A 14,197-nucleotide genomic window follows, 5' to 3' on the forward strand; every position below is an offset into this window, starting at 1 on the left:
GAAAAATTACAAAATAATAACTGAATACAGTGTAACTTACTTTACAAAAAAACAAAGAATGGTCAATTTTCCTTTGATTATAATATTTCAAAGGTTATTTTTTTTTATGTAAGCAAAAGTAAAAGCACAAATCATAGTGACAGCTAAACTTAAATCAGGAATGAAAAAAAATATTCTGAATAGTTTTTAAAGAGGAGAGAATGAAAAAAAAAACCTAGAAACTTCAAGTTTGAGATAGGTAAATTACAAATGTATAGAAATAATGGGAGTTTCAGTGTTAGCCCCTGGAGTCAGAGAAAATTATAAAGGGTTTATAAGTCATTTTATAGTCAAGCCAATACTGCAGTAGAATAAAAAAAAAAGAATTTTCAAATTTTATTTCTTTGTATAGCTAGGTGATCTTATTAAAATATGTAGATATGTTACCTTTTTATTTTTCTCCCCTGAAAATAAAGGAGTTTGTGATATTGGCCCTTCCTGCTTTCATATATTGTATTTTAAAGTTAAAAATACTAGTATCTCAAATTAGCTTCCTCTTTCTTTGTTGAAATGTGATAAACTAAACATGCATTTTTCAAAAATTTCTAAATAACAATTCTTCCTCCAACAATGATACAAAATCATAAATCCAAATACATTTTCACCAATCTTTAATCCAACTAAGAAGGTATATCTTCTTCCCTTTCAGCTTTGTTTTCCATTCCTTGTATTTTCTGTCATCTATCTCTTCACTGTTATTTGCATATATTTTTAAGAATATGGCCTATTTATTGTTACTTTTCAGTTAAAACATATAAACCATGGCGACTGTATATTTTCTTCCTATAATTGACTTTTTTCTCCAACTGACAAATTCTCACCTGGGATCATGTTAGAAATACTAATTCTCAGATCCCAATTCAGAGTAATTTAATCAGAAAATCTGCAAACAGTGTCCTTGTTGTTTCTTTTACCTCTCTGGAATGACTTTTTTCCGTCTGTCTACTTAGAAAAATTTACCTGTTCTTTATGATTTGGTTCAGTTATCATCCATTTATAACACAAATATAGCTTCTTTCTCTAGAAAAGAATTTTTGTTCTGTTAGTGTGCTATGTACCATTCCTGAAGCATAGAGCATTCAATTACTAAAGGTTAATTCAAAAAGCTTTATTGTGAATTGGAAATACCTGAAAAAAAAATGAAAGAACATAATATTTCAACATAGAGTAAAATGTTTCAATCCCTAAGAGCTCATTCTCATTTAGCAAGGAAAACAAAAGGTTGATAATTCATGAAATCTATGGAAACTACTTCAATGTGGGCAGAGTGTTGATTGGCTGGGAACAGACTAGCTGCACTTTGAGAATATGTTGAGCTTTTATCTGAGAACATAAGGAAAAAGAACCTTCTAGAGAAGGAGAATGGTTGTCCAAACTTGTCCATTGTCCTATAAGTTTTTCCGGAAGAGTGTTGAGCAGTGGAACCTATAGCTGATATGTACATTTAGGGGAGGGGAATTTATCAAAGGAAAGCAGAGATAAAATATTCTTTTAAAACACTGACCAAAAAAATCTGGGAAAACAAAAATCAGTTGACAAGTCTAAAGGATGAGAGAAGGCAAAAGTCTGCAAGAACAATAGAAAATAAAAATCAGGAGTAGGAAGAAGCTTGAACTTGAGATTAGTTTGGGTGGAAATTGAGGTGATCCTGATGAATTCACCTTTATTTTTGTCACTCACAGTCTGTGATTGTGTTTGACTGGTTTAAGATAAAGTTTCAAGTGTGGGGAAACATGAAAGAGATGCTCTGAATTATGGGGGAAAAAATTTAAGGCATTCATGAATCAATAGATTCATGGAGAAGAACAAGATTTTAAATGCTGACACATCCTGACTTACAGAGGTAGAAAATAAGGCATGTTTATAAAACTGGGGAAAATAACAAAATATGCATTCCTTTCAGTAAGGCATATCAGAACTGTGAGGCCAAAATAATAACTGCCTTGTTTAGGAGAGAATCTTAAAATACAAGGACAAAACAGATTTAGTAATATTGGTCACATGCTTGTTGAGGATTTAAACAGAACTAATGATGAAATGACATAGTGAAAGTTGAAAACCTCAGAACTGATAGACAATGATAATACCAACATATTCATTTTTCATTTATCAACAAATAAAAGAAATTGTTTTGTCAGTGTATTTTCCAGTCATGAAGCCCATGAGCCACATGTAATAGCATAATGATACTTTGAGTTTTCACAGTGTCTTCCAAATGCATTTTTTCATGGCAGCGTCATTGTTCCCTAGACTGGAGGACCATGCAAGCTGTTAAATTGAACAAATGATTTTTGCAACTGGGCCTAAATAACACTAACAGAAACAGCGTAAGTACCATGCATGTCTATAGTTTGTCCCAAGTTATTTTTCTTGATCCTTGTGTTTACATGCTAGAAGGAGCCATGGGACACTGGAGGATTCTTAATCACTAAGTGACTATTCTAAATAAAGAAGGATTTTCCTTCCTCTGTGCTTTTCCTAGTTGTAATGAACACCTGATATTATCAGTATTAATTTTGAAATTGCCTTTTATTCTTTTGGGTCCTATAGAGTATAGACATTGAATGGACATCTAGAAAAATGAAAATTAACAATGAATATTATGATAAAATGAATAATATTTAGAGTGGATTAGAATCTTTAAAAATGATTACCCTGTTTGAACATTACAGGGCTGGTATGATTTGGGATTGACATGAGGACACTTTATTTAAGATCGTACAGTCAGTTGCAAAGTCCTTATTTGAAACCAGGTTTGTCAAATGATAAAAATGCTTTCACACTATATCATAGAATTGATTCACTTTACATTATATGTTGATTCAGTTTGGAGTTTGTTTCTAAGTTTTCAGTTAATATGTGACATTATTTTTTATGATGTCTGTGTCTTATCCAATTGGTCTCCTTATATTTAGTTTGAATAATCACCTTTCTGTCAGGATCTATTTCAGCTACCTAGAATATCTCACTCTAGTTAGGTTTGATTTCCAAAGAGCTTTCTCAGAGGATAGAATCTTTAACAAAGGAGAGTGAAATGAGAAATATCAGAGGTGAAGGGCCATTTGTGCTGAGTTCTGAAAGGTCAGGTAGACATTTGTGAGTTATAGGAAAGAATGCTTCTTATACCTAGAATGAATGTTAGAATTTCCAGGAAACCAAAAGAGTGTGTATTAATTGCTATCATCACAGAATTTCTACTATGTTGTCACCAGGTTAATGCCCTGTCATTAAGCCCATAAAGAGTGAATGCATCAGTCAGCTTTTTGTGCTGCTGTGACTAAAAGATCTGATCAGAACAATTTTAGGGAAGAAAAGTTTATTTGAGAACTCATGGTTTCAGAGGTCTCAATCCATAGAAGGCAAGTTCCATTCCTCAGGGCTCCAGGTGAGGCTGAACATAAGTATGACAGACTCAAGCCGCTCACATTATGATGGGAAAGCAGAGAGAGAAGGCTCCACTTGCCAGATACAAATATACAGCCCAAAGCCATGGCCCAATTTCCACTTCCTCCAGCCACACCCTGCTACTTCAGTTACCACTCAGTTAATTCTTATCAGGGGATTAATTCACTGATTGGGTTAAGACTTTCACAACCCCTGAACCTTCTTTTATTATCTCACACATGAGCTTTTGGGGGACACCTCACATCCAAACCATAACAGTGTGCACATCCCAGTGTATCCTCTTTAGTGTCATTACAATTGTGTCTATACAATACTGTACTCTGTTCAATCCTCTGATTGTAATTCTCTACACTCATCTTGCTCCCTGTCTGTGACACTTTTCATTTTTAGGTTTCCCTACTCTGGATATTTTTTGCCATATATACCTTTTTCATGCTCTGGAAATTTCTTCTCTTTCTCTCCCCAACCCTTCTTTCTCTCTGTATCTGTCTCACACACACATTTCTTTTCTCTTGCTTTGTCTGTCATTGTTATAGATGAACAAAATGCTGCAGTAAACCAGAGTGAAGTCATTTTTATCAAATAGAATTATATCAAAATTGTGTATGAAAAACATATATAATTCAAGAATAAAATAATATGTCTGTTCAATTGCTTTAAGTTTAGAATCATGTTTAACTTTAGATTTAAACAATATTCAATAGGAGTGAGGTTTTTTGGTATATTAAGTAACAAGTAGGGTTTAAGTGGTTAAGAAAACAGAGAGGGTTTCTCTGCAGTCTCAGAACTGAAAGATGAATGATATTTCAGCACCTTATTTTCAATTCTATTGCATTTATTTTATTTTTCTTACAGTCTTTTTATTATAGGATATGAGCATACTCCTAATAACACAGAATGATAAAGAATGAATTTTCAGTTTTCCTTCAGATGTTTTACCATTTGCTCCATGATATAAATTTGGAGAGAGAGAGAGAAAGAGAATGAGAGAGGAGGAGAAGGAGGAGGAGGATGTCTGGATTTCTCCTAATACAATATAATGATATTCAAAGTGATTTATTTTCTCACAGTTATTCCCCTCAAGGAAGAGAAGCAGATTTTCAGAAGTATCACACACTTTTTAAAAAATCTAACTGAAATCAATGAGGAATTTTTTCAATTTGAACTAAAGAGATGAAAATTGGAGATTGAAAATACTAGGTCATTATATTTACTCTTTGGAGATTATATATATATATATATATATATCCAACTAGTAAAAACTGAATTTCCACCACCCCATATATATAATAGCTAATATTTCATGGTGCTATGCACTAGACCAGTAGTTAAGTATATAATAGTGAGCAAGTTTGATATAAGCAATAGACTCAGAAATAATTTCATATATCATAGCATTTCATGATAAAACACATTGTGCATTTTTTGCTAAAAGTTAACATTGTTAAGGAATGATGCAAATAAGAAAAAGTATAAAAAAGGAGTTGTGAAAAGTTATACAGAAAACACACAATAATTAAAATGTGTCTATATTTTTATGTTATTCAGATTTAAAATGTTACTGTGTATCACACCTTAAAAGAGAAACATATAAAAGAACCTCTTTGACAGCTCCACTGACCCCTTCCCCCAGCACAGGCAGGCCCAGGACAGCCCCATAGACACCTGCAGAGACCAGACAGGCCCGGGACAACCCCACTGACTCCCATGGAGCCTGCCCTGGGTCCAAACTTCATCTTTGAACACATCACCCAATGCCACTGCCCATCCCTGCCAACCCGACCTGACACTCCATGGCTGAAAGCAGCCACCTCCATCTTGGGACACATTCCCCGCCATCTTTAGTTGGGGCAATTCACAGCTTGGAACACCAGCTGGGCAGGTATGGATAGTCCCCAACTCCTCCCTCTTCCTGCCAGCCACTAACTGCACACAGTGACTGCCCAATACAAAAAACAAAAACAAAAACAAATAAAACCTCTCCAAGACAAATATGCAGGCCCCAGAGTGCAATCCACAAGACTTCCAGAAAGAAAGGACCCCAATTAGGAAGTAGAAAGGGAGAGGGTGATGAGATACAGTTTAGAGACCAGGATCTGTAAGGTTTATAGGCAATATAAGGAGATAAGACCAGGCAAGCCCATCACAGGAGCAGGCCCCAAAGGAGATCCTTGAAGTGCAGTTTCCCATCAGGGACCTGCTGGTGCCATACCCCATTTTCAGGTGTCCTGCAGCAAAGACCAACCCTCCCACCCTGATAACCTTTACCATCCTGAAGGTGGAGATACCAGCAAATAACAGACAACATCACATATTGGATGAAAAGGGAACCAGGAAAGATACTGAACTCCAATCAAAACAATCCTTGTTTCTTCCTTCAAAACTTTTTTTTCTCCCTCTCTATTCTCCTTTTCTTACATCCCCAACATTTGTGAAACCAAGTACTTTTCATGAATTAGAATGCTGAATACTGATATGTCTGAATAGAATATAACAGTTGTGTTATATATCCTTTTATCTCCTAATTTTACATTTTTTATTTTTCTTAATATTTATGTATTTGTTTTATATACTCTGTTCTTTCTCCACTTACTTGTCTCCCCAAAATTATTTCCTCTCTCTTAACCTGCTACTCATTATTTTCTTTAGATTGACAGCCCCACTGACCCACCCACCCCCAGGAAGCTCAGGCAGGCCCTGTGCTCTTTCATAGATCTAATAGCTCTATATCCTCATCTCCTATTCCTCAACATCTCATCTTATACCTGACCACTGGTTCTTCGTCCACCATCAGAAACTGTAAACCCTTTTGCAAACCTACTGTTTATATTGTAGATAATGACTGAATTCACCATTTTTGTATCTTGTGACAAAACTGTAAACACCCTAATAGCAACTATTTGATTTAAGGTTGTATCTTGGTTGTATTGGGATCCATTAACATTGTTCTTCCCCTCAAAGGAGAGGCATTGGAACCTTGCAGAGGCACTATAAGCCTAGTGGATAAAAATGGTAAAACATGGGGTTCATAGTGCTGTAGAAGGAAAGACACATGAACAACATGAAAAATCAAGGGAAAAAAAAGTGCCCCAAACAAATCAAGAAACTATTATTAGAATCCATGGCCAGTACAACAGAAGAAATGATAGAGAAGGAGTTCAGGATTAATATAATTAAAATGTTCTGTGAATTAAAGGATGATATAAGAGAACAAATACAGGCAGCAAAGATTATTTCCATAAAGACTACGTAAGCAAATACAGGAAGAAAAAGATTACTTCATTAAGGAGATGGAGTTTCTGAAAAAGACAAAAACAAACAAACAAAAACAAAAACAAAAACAAAAAACAGAAATAATTGAGATGAAAGAAAAAACAAACCAAATTAACAGCTCAATAGAAAGCATCACTAACTGATTATATCACTTGGAAGATAGGACCTCAGACAATGAAGACAAAATATATAATCTCAAAAAGAAAGTAGATAACACAGTGAAGATGAAAAGAGACAATGAGAAGAACATTCAAGAAATATGGGATAACATAAAAAGACCCAATTTAAGAGTTATTGGGATAGAGGAAGGCATAGAGGTCCAAACCAAAGGAATGAACAATCTATTTAATGAAATAATATCAGAAAACTTTTTAAACATGAAGAATGAATTGGAAAACCAAAAACAAGAGATAGGATGCCAAATGTACAAAATCACACAGATCCACACCAAGGCACTTTATAATGAAAATGCCTGGCATACAGAATAACGAAAGATTCTTAAAGCCCATGAAAAAAGGAACCAGATTACATATAGGGGGAGACCAATTAGAATACCTGGAGATTTTTCCATCCAGACCCTGAAAGCTAGAAGATCCTAGAACAAGATATACCAAGCTCTGAAAGAAAATGGGTGTCAACCAAGAATCTTATATCCATCAAAATTAAGCTTTAGATTTGATGATGAAATAAAAACCTTCTATGATAAAGAAAAGTTATAAGAATTTATAGCTAGAAAGCCTGCAGATGTTTTGCAGAACATCCTCTGCAAAATATTCCATGAGGAGGAAACAAAAAACAACAATGAAAATCATCAGAGGGAGATATTACGCTAAAGGAAAAACTAATCAAAGGAGAAACAAAGTCAGTTAAATAGCAAAAAATAAACAAAAATGGCTGGGAATACGAATCATGTCTCAATAATAACACTGAATGTTAATAGCCTAAATTTACCAATCAAAAGACATATAATGGCAGATTGAATTAAAAAAAAAGACCCAACATTATGCTGCCTTCAAGGACTTATCTCATAGGAAAAGACATCCACAGACTGAAGGTGAAAGGTTGAGAAGAAACATAGCACTCATATGGACTGTGGAAACAAGCAGGGGTCTCCATCTTCATAACAAATAAAGTAGGCTTGAAACTAAAGTTAATCAAAAAAGATAAAGAAGGACATTCCATACTGCTCAAAGGAACCATACATAAACAAGACATAACAATTATAAATATGTACGCCCCAAACAATGGATCATCTGTGCTCAATCCAACAAACTCTTCTCAAGTTCAAGAGTCAAATAGACCACAACACAATAATTCTAGATGACCTTAACACACCTCTTTCATCACTGGATAGATCTTCCAAACAAAACCCAAACAAACAAACTATAGAACTCAATTATACAATCAATTACTTAGACTTAATAGACATATATAGAATATTTCATTCATTAACAAGTGAATACACTTTTTTCTCAGCAGCATATGGATTCTTCTCTAAAATAGACCATATCTTATGCCACAAAGCAACTCTTAGCAAATGCAAAAAGTAGAGATACTATCCTGAATTCTATCAGATCACAGTGAAATGAAATTAGAAATCAATAATAAAAAATGAAAACTACTTCAACACCTGGAAAATAAATAATATGCTATTAAATGAACAATGGAAGGCAGAAGACTTTGAAGAAGAGATTAAAAAATTCTTAAAGGTAAATGAGAACACTAATTCAACATATTGAAATCTCTGGGACACTATGAAGGCAGTACTAAGAGGAAAGTTCATTGCATGGAGTTCATTCCTTAAAAGAAGAAAAGTAAACAAATCAATTATCTATATCATTACATCTAAAAGGCCTATAAAAAGAACAAATCAACACCATAAGTGGTAGAAGACAGAAAATAATTAAAATTAGAGCTGAAATCAATGAAATTGAAACAATAGAAAAAATTGACAAAACAAAAAGTCAGTTCTTTGAAAAAATAAGTAAAGTTGATATACCCTTAGCCATGCTAATGAAGAGAGGGAGAAAGAAAACTCAAATTACTAAACTCTGTGATGAAAAAAGAAATATCATGACAGCTTCTACAGAAATACAGAAAATAATTAGAAGTTATTTTGAAAAGTTAGACTCCAATAAAATAGAAAATACTGAAGGCACTGACAAATTTTTAGAGTCACATAATTTGCCCAAACTGAACAAGGATAATATACATGATTTAAACAGATAAATTTCAAGCAGTGAACTAGAAGATACCATCAGAAACTACCAACCAAGAAAACCAAGAAAAGCCCAGGGCCAGATGGATACAGAGCTGAGTTCTACAAGACTTTTTTAGAAGAACTAATACAAATACATCTCAAATTATTTCATGAAACAGAAAAAAAGAGAAAACTTCCAACCTCATTCTTTGAGGCCAATATCACCCTGATTCCAAAACCAGACAAAGACACAACAAAGAAAGAAAACTTCAGACCAATATCTCTAATGCACATAGATACAAAAATTCTCAATAATATTCTGGCATATCGAATACAAAAACATCAAAAAGATAGTGCACCACAATCAAATGGGGTTCATCCCAGGGATGCAAGATGGTTTAACATAAGAAAATCAATAAATGTAATTTATCACATCAATAGAGTTAAGGATAAGAATCATATGATCATCTTAGTAGATTCAGAAAAAAAAAAAACATTTGACAAATTACAGCACCCCTTCATGTTCAAAACACTAGAAAAATTAGGGATAACAGGAACATATTACAACATTGTAAAAGCTATCTATGTAAAGCTCCAGGCCAACATCATTCTAAACAAAGAAAAAATTGAAGGCATTCCCTCTAATAATTAGAGTAAGACAGGGATGCCCTCTTTCCTTACTTCTATTTAACAAATTTCTTGAAACACTGGCCAGAGCAATTAGAGAGACAAAAGAAATTAAAGGGATATGGATAGGCAAAAAAGAATTCAAGCTCACACTATTTGAAAACAATGAGACTCTATACATAGAATACCCAAAAAAATTCCACCAGAAAACTTCCATAACTAAAAAATGAATTCATCAAAGTAGCAGGATAGAAAATCAATATCCATAAATCAAAGGCAATTCTGTATATCAGTGACAAATCCTCTGAAAAAGAAATGAGGAAAACTAATCCATTTACAATACCCTCAAAAATATAAAATAAAATACTTGGGAATCAACTTAATGAAAGAGGTGAAAAACCTCTACAATGAAAACTACAGCATGCTAAAGAAAGAAATTAAACAAGACCCTAGAAGATGATCTCCCTTGTTCTTGGATAGTCAGAATGAACATTGTCAAAATGTCCATACTGCCAAAAGCACTGTACAGATTTAATGTATTTCCAATCAAAATCTCAATGACATTTTTCATGGAAATAGAAAAAGCAGTCATGAAATTCATCTGTAAAAATAAGAGACCCATAATATATAAAGCAATCCTTAGCAAGAAGAGTGAAGCTGGTGGCATCACTATAGCAGACCTTAAATTATACTACAGAGCAATAGTAACAAAAATGGCATGGTATTGGTACCAAAATAAACTTGTAGACCTATGGTACAAAATAGAAGACACAGAGACAAATCCACATAAATACAGTTATCTTATATTAGAAAAAGGTGCCAAAAACATACATTGGAGAAAAGATAGCCTCTTCAACAAATGGTGCTGGGAAAACTGGACATCCATACGCAGCAAAATGAACTTAAAGCCATATCTCTGACCATGGACAAAACTCAACTCAAAATGGATCGAGGACCTAGGAATTAAACTATTGCATTTAATAGAAGAAAAAGTAGGCCCAAATCGCCATCATATCAGATTAGGCCACAACTTCCTTAATATACCTCCTATAGCACAAGAATTAAAATCAAGAAGTAATAAATGGGAATGGGATGGATTCAAACTCAAAAGTTCTTCTCAGCAAAAGAAACAATCAGTGAAGTGAATTCAGAACCTACAAAATGAGAGTAAATTTTTACCACATGCACATCAGATAGAGCACTAATCTCTAGGATATATAAAGAACTCAAAAATCTTAACACCAAAAAACAAACAAACAAACAAAAAACAATAACCCAATCAATAAATGGGCTAAGGAACTGAACAGATACTTCTCAGAAGATGATATACAATCAATCAACAAATATATTTTAAAAAGTTCAACATCTCTAGCAATTAGAGAAACACAAATCAAAACTACTCTAAGATTTCATCTCACTCCTCTCAGAATGGGAGCTATTAAGAACACAAACAACAATAAGTGTTGGCGAGAATGTGGGGAAAAGGGCTCACTCTTACATTGCTGGTGGAACTGCAAATTGGTGCAACCAATCTGGAAAGCAGTATGAAGATTCCTTGGAAAACTGGGAATGGAACCACCATTTGACCCAGCTATCCATCTCCTTGGTCTATACCCAAAGGATTTAAAAACAGCATACTACAGGGACACAGCCACTCAATGTTTATAGCAGCACAATTCACAATAACTAAATTCTGGAACCAACTTAACTATCCTTCAGTAGATGAATGGTTAAAGAAAATGTGGTATATATACATAATGGAATATTACTCAGCATTAAAACAGAATAAAATCATGGCATTTGCAGGTAAATGGATGGAGTTGGAGAATATAATGCTGAGTGAAGTAAGCCTATCCCCCCAAAACCAAATGCCAAATGTTTTCTCTGATTTAAGGATGCTAATTTATAATGGGCATGGGGGTGTGGGAGCATGGGAGGAATAGACAAACTTTCCATAGGGCAAAGGAAAGGGAAGGGGAAAGAGGGGACATAGGGATGGAAAATATGGTATAATGAGATGATATCATTACCCTAAGTTTACGTATGTGGATACGAATGGTGAGACTCTACTTTGTGTATGAAAAATTGACATGGAAAATTGTGGTCTCTTTGTGTAATATGGAGTGAATTGCTTTCTTCTGTCAAATATAACAAATATTAGAATAAATAAAATGAAATAAAAATTTCAAATAAAAACAAAAACAGAAAAAGAACCTCTTTTGTGAGCATGCAAATGCAAATATTGGTGTTAAACAAGTCTGAAAAGTTCAGTGAACAAGGCTACTAAATATGTGGTAGGCTTGTGCAGTATGTTTTCTTTGATATAAGGAGGCTGATTCATAGTGGGATAGGGAGAGGGAGCATGGGCGGAATAGATGAACTCTAGATAGGGCAGAGGGGTTGGAGGGGAAGGGAGGAGGCATGGGATTAGAAATGATTGTGGAATATGATGATTATTATTATCCAAAGTACAGGTATGAAGACACAAATTGATGTAAATATACTTCGTATACAATCAGAGATATGAAAAAATGAGTTCTGTATGTATAATAAGAATTGCAATGCATTCCACTCTCATGTATAAATTAAAAAAAAAAGAAAGAAAACATTGATCACTATCTAGGTAAATACATACATGATTTACTATAAAACATAAACATCTAATTAAAATTTTCTTTTAACTAAAAATGAATAAATAAATATGTGGCAGGGACCAGAAAAAGGATAAGAAGTGGCAGTTTTTACTCAATTTTCTGTTACTGTTACAGATACTTATGATAGATAAACTGAAAAAGAGAAAAGGTTTTACTTTGAGTAACAGTTTTGTAGATTTAAGTCCATTATTGATGGTCATGTTGTTTTGAATGTGTGCTACTTTACCACAGGTAAATGGTGGCAGCACTTGGTCAAACTGTTCACTTCAAGGCCAGGATAGGACAAATGAAAAAGAAAGGAGCTTACATCCCATTTTTCCTTTTCAAAATATGTCATCAGTGACCAAAGAACTCCAAGTATAACCCACCTTTTAAAGAGTCTAAGACTTTTGTATATTCCCAAGTTAGGAATCAAGCATTTAACATATGGGCCTTTGGAGGACTTACAGATTCAGACCATAGCAATGGCTAACTAATGACTGAGTACTGAAAAAAAAAAAAAACGCATCCAGCTAGACATGTACATTCGCCAGGACACTGTGTCTGATCCTCTTCTGTACTTACTTCAACAACAACTCTAACCTCAGCCTTCTCTGTTCTTGCATTTACATTGTTTGTGCACATTTCCTTCAGAAACTGAATTTTGAAAGAATAAGAAATAGTTGGAACATTCTAGTAGCTTATTCATTATATCAAGAACATTTTTCAAAAAAACATGAAACAACAATATTTTTGTTAGGTTTCTTTTGAGCTTTTATATCCATCTTCTCCTCTCTCATGATAGTTTCACAGTATATCCTGCTGGTCAGTCATTGGAACACACTTGTCTTCTTATCTCATGTTTTCATGAGATGGTACATCCTTGAGGATGACTGAAGAGCTTGTTTTAGATTAGAGTCTCTTCAAAAAAGTCGTATTAACTTTTTCATCCCCTGCCCCCAAATATGTGGCAGATTTGCTTCAAATGAGAGCTCTTTCAGCCCCTGATCCATTACAAAGTAAAGAAGTCGCAGAGGTCTTCAAAGTTTAATGAATATTTGGCCGATTTTCCATTGTATTAGCTATATTTTCAGGCTTTGGAAAACTGGTCTAAAACACCTCACCTCTACGGAATTTTTCAGTCACAGTGGTCAAAACAGTTTCTCTCCTAATTATATCTGGAATATTGATTTTAAAAATGCTACAAAATTTTTAGTCCACTGACTCCATGTTTCCTAAGTATGAAGAAGCCCTCTCTGAACAACTTTAAAACAGTCTATGATATAAGAATCTTAATTGAAAGGGAATTAGGCCTTTAGTAAAGAATAAAGGCCTAATTCTACTTCTACTTTGCTACACAAATTCCTTAGGCAATTGTTGAAGATTTACTCTTAATTACAATCCCTGTATGCAGTTCATCCTGTTAACACTAGCCCATGTCACCTTGCAATATAGAAATTGCATTTTTATTTTAAATCACAGCTTGATTTGAAATACTTAGTATTTACTCCTATTTAAGTACTCAGCTTCATGAGATTTTAGTAGACCACACTGGGATTCAGATTTATTCTGGAGAACACATGGCAAGAAATAGAACACAACAGCCTGGCAACAGCAGGAGTTTCTACTTAGTGGAAGTACTTAGAGCAGACCAGAGAGTAATCCTGAGGTTATATTAAGACACCTTATGCTATGGTTCAACAGTGAGTAAATGAGACCCAGTGGGATGTGGAGTCACCTTCGCCTAGAAACCTATATTCCAAGTAAGAAGCAATATTTATTATAATGGTCCCATAGGCATAGCTACTAAGAGATCATTGTAAGGAGCATTCCCCATTGCAAAAGTTACTCAGGAAATTCCCAGGTATAGCTTTCAGCTAGGCATTTCATTTATTTTATGGTATTCCAAAATCCAAGTGAAATTTTCCAATCAGGGGTCATTTTAAAGTAATTTATGTTGAAATAATATTCAATTTTTATCATGCTTCAAGTGAATAAGGTTAGAAATTTATTACAAAGT

Source organism: Marmota marmota, unplaced genomic scaffold (assembly GCF_001458135.2).
Source record: "Marmota marmota marmota unplaced genomic scaffold, marMar, whole genome shotgun sequence".
NCBI lineage: Eukaryota > Metazoa > Chordata > Mammalia > Rodentia > Sciuridae > Marmota > Marmota marmota.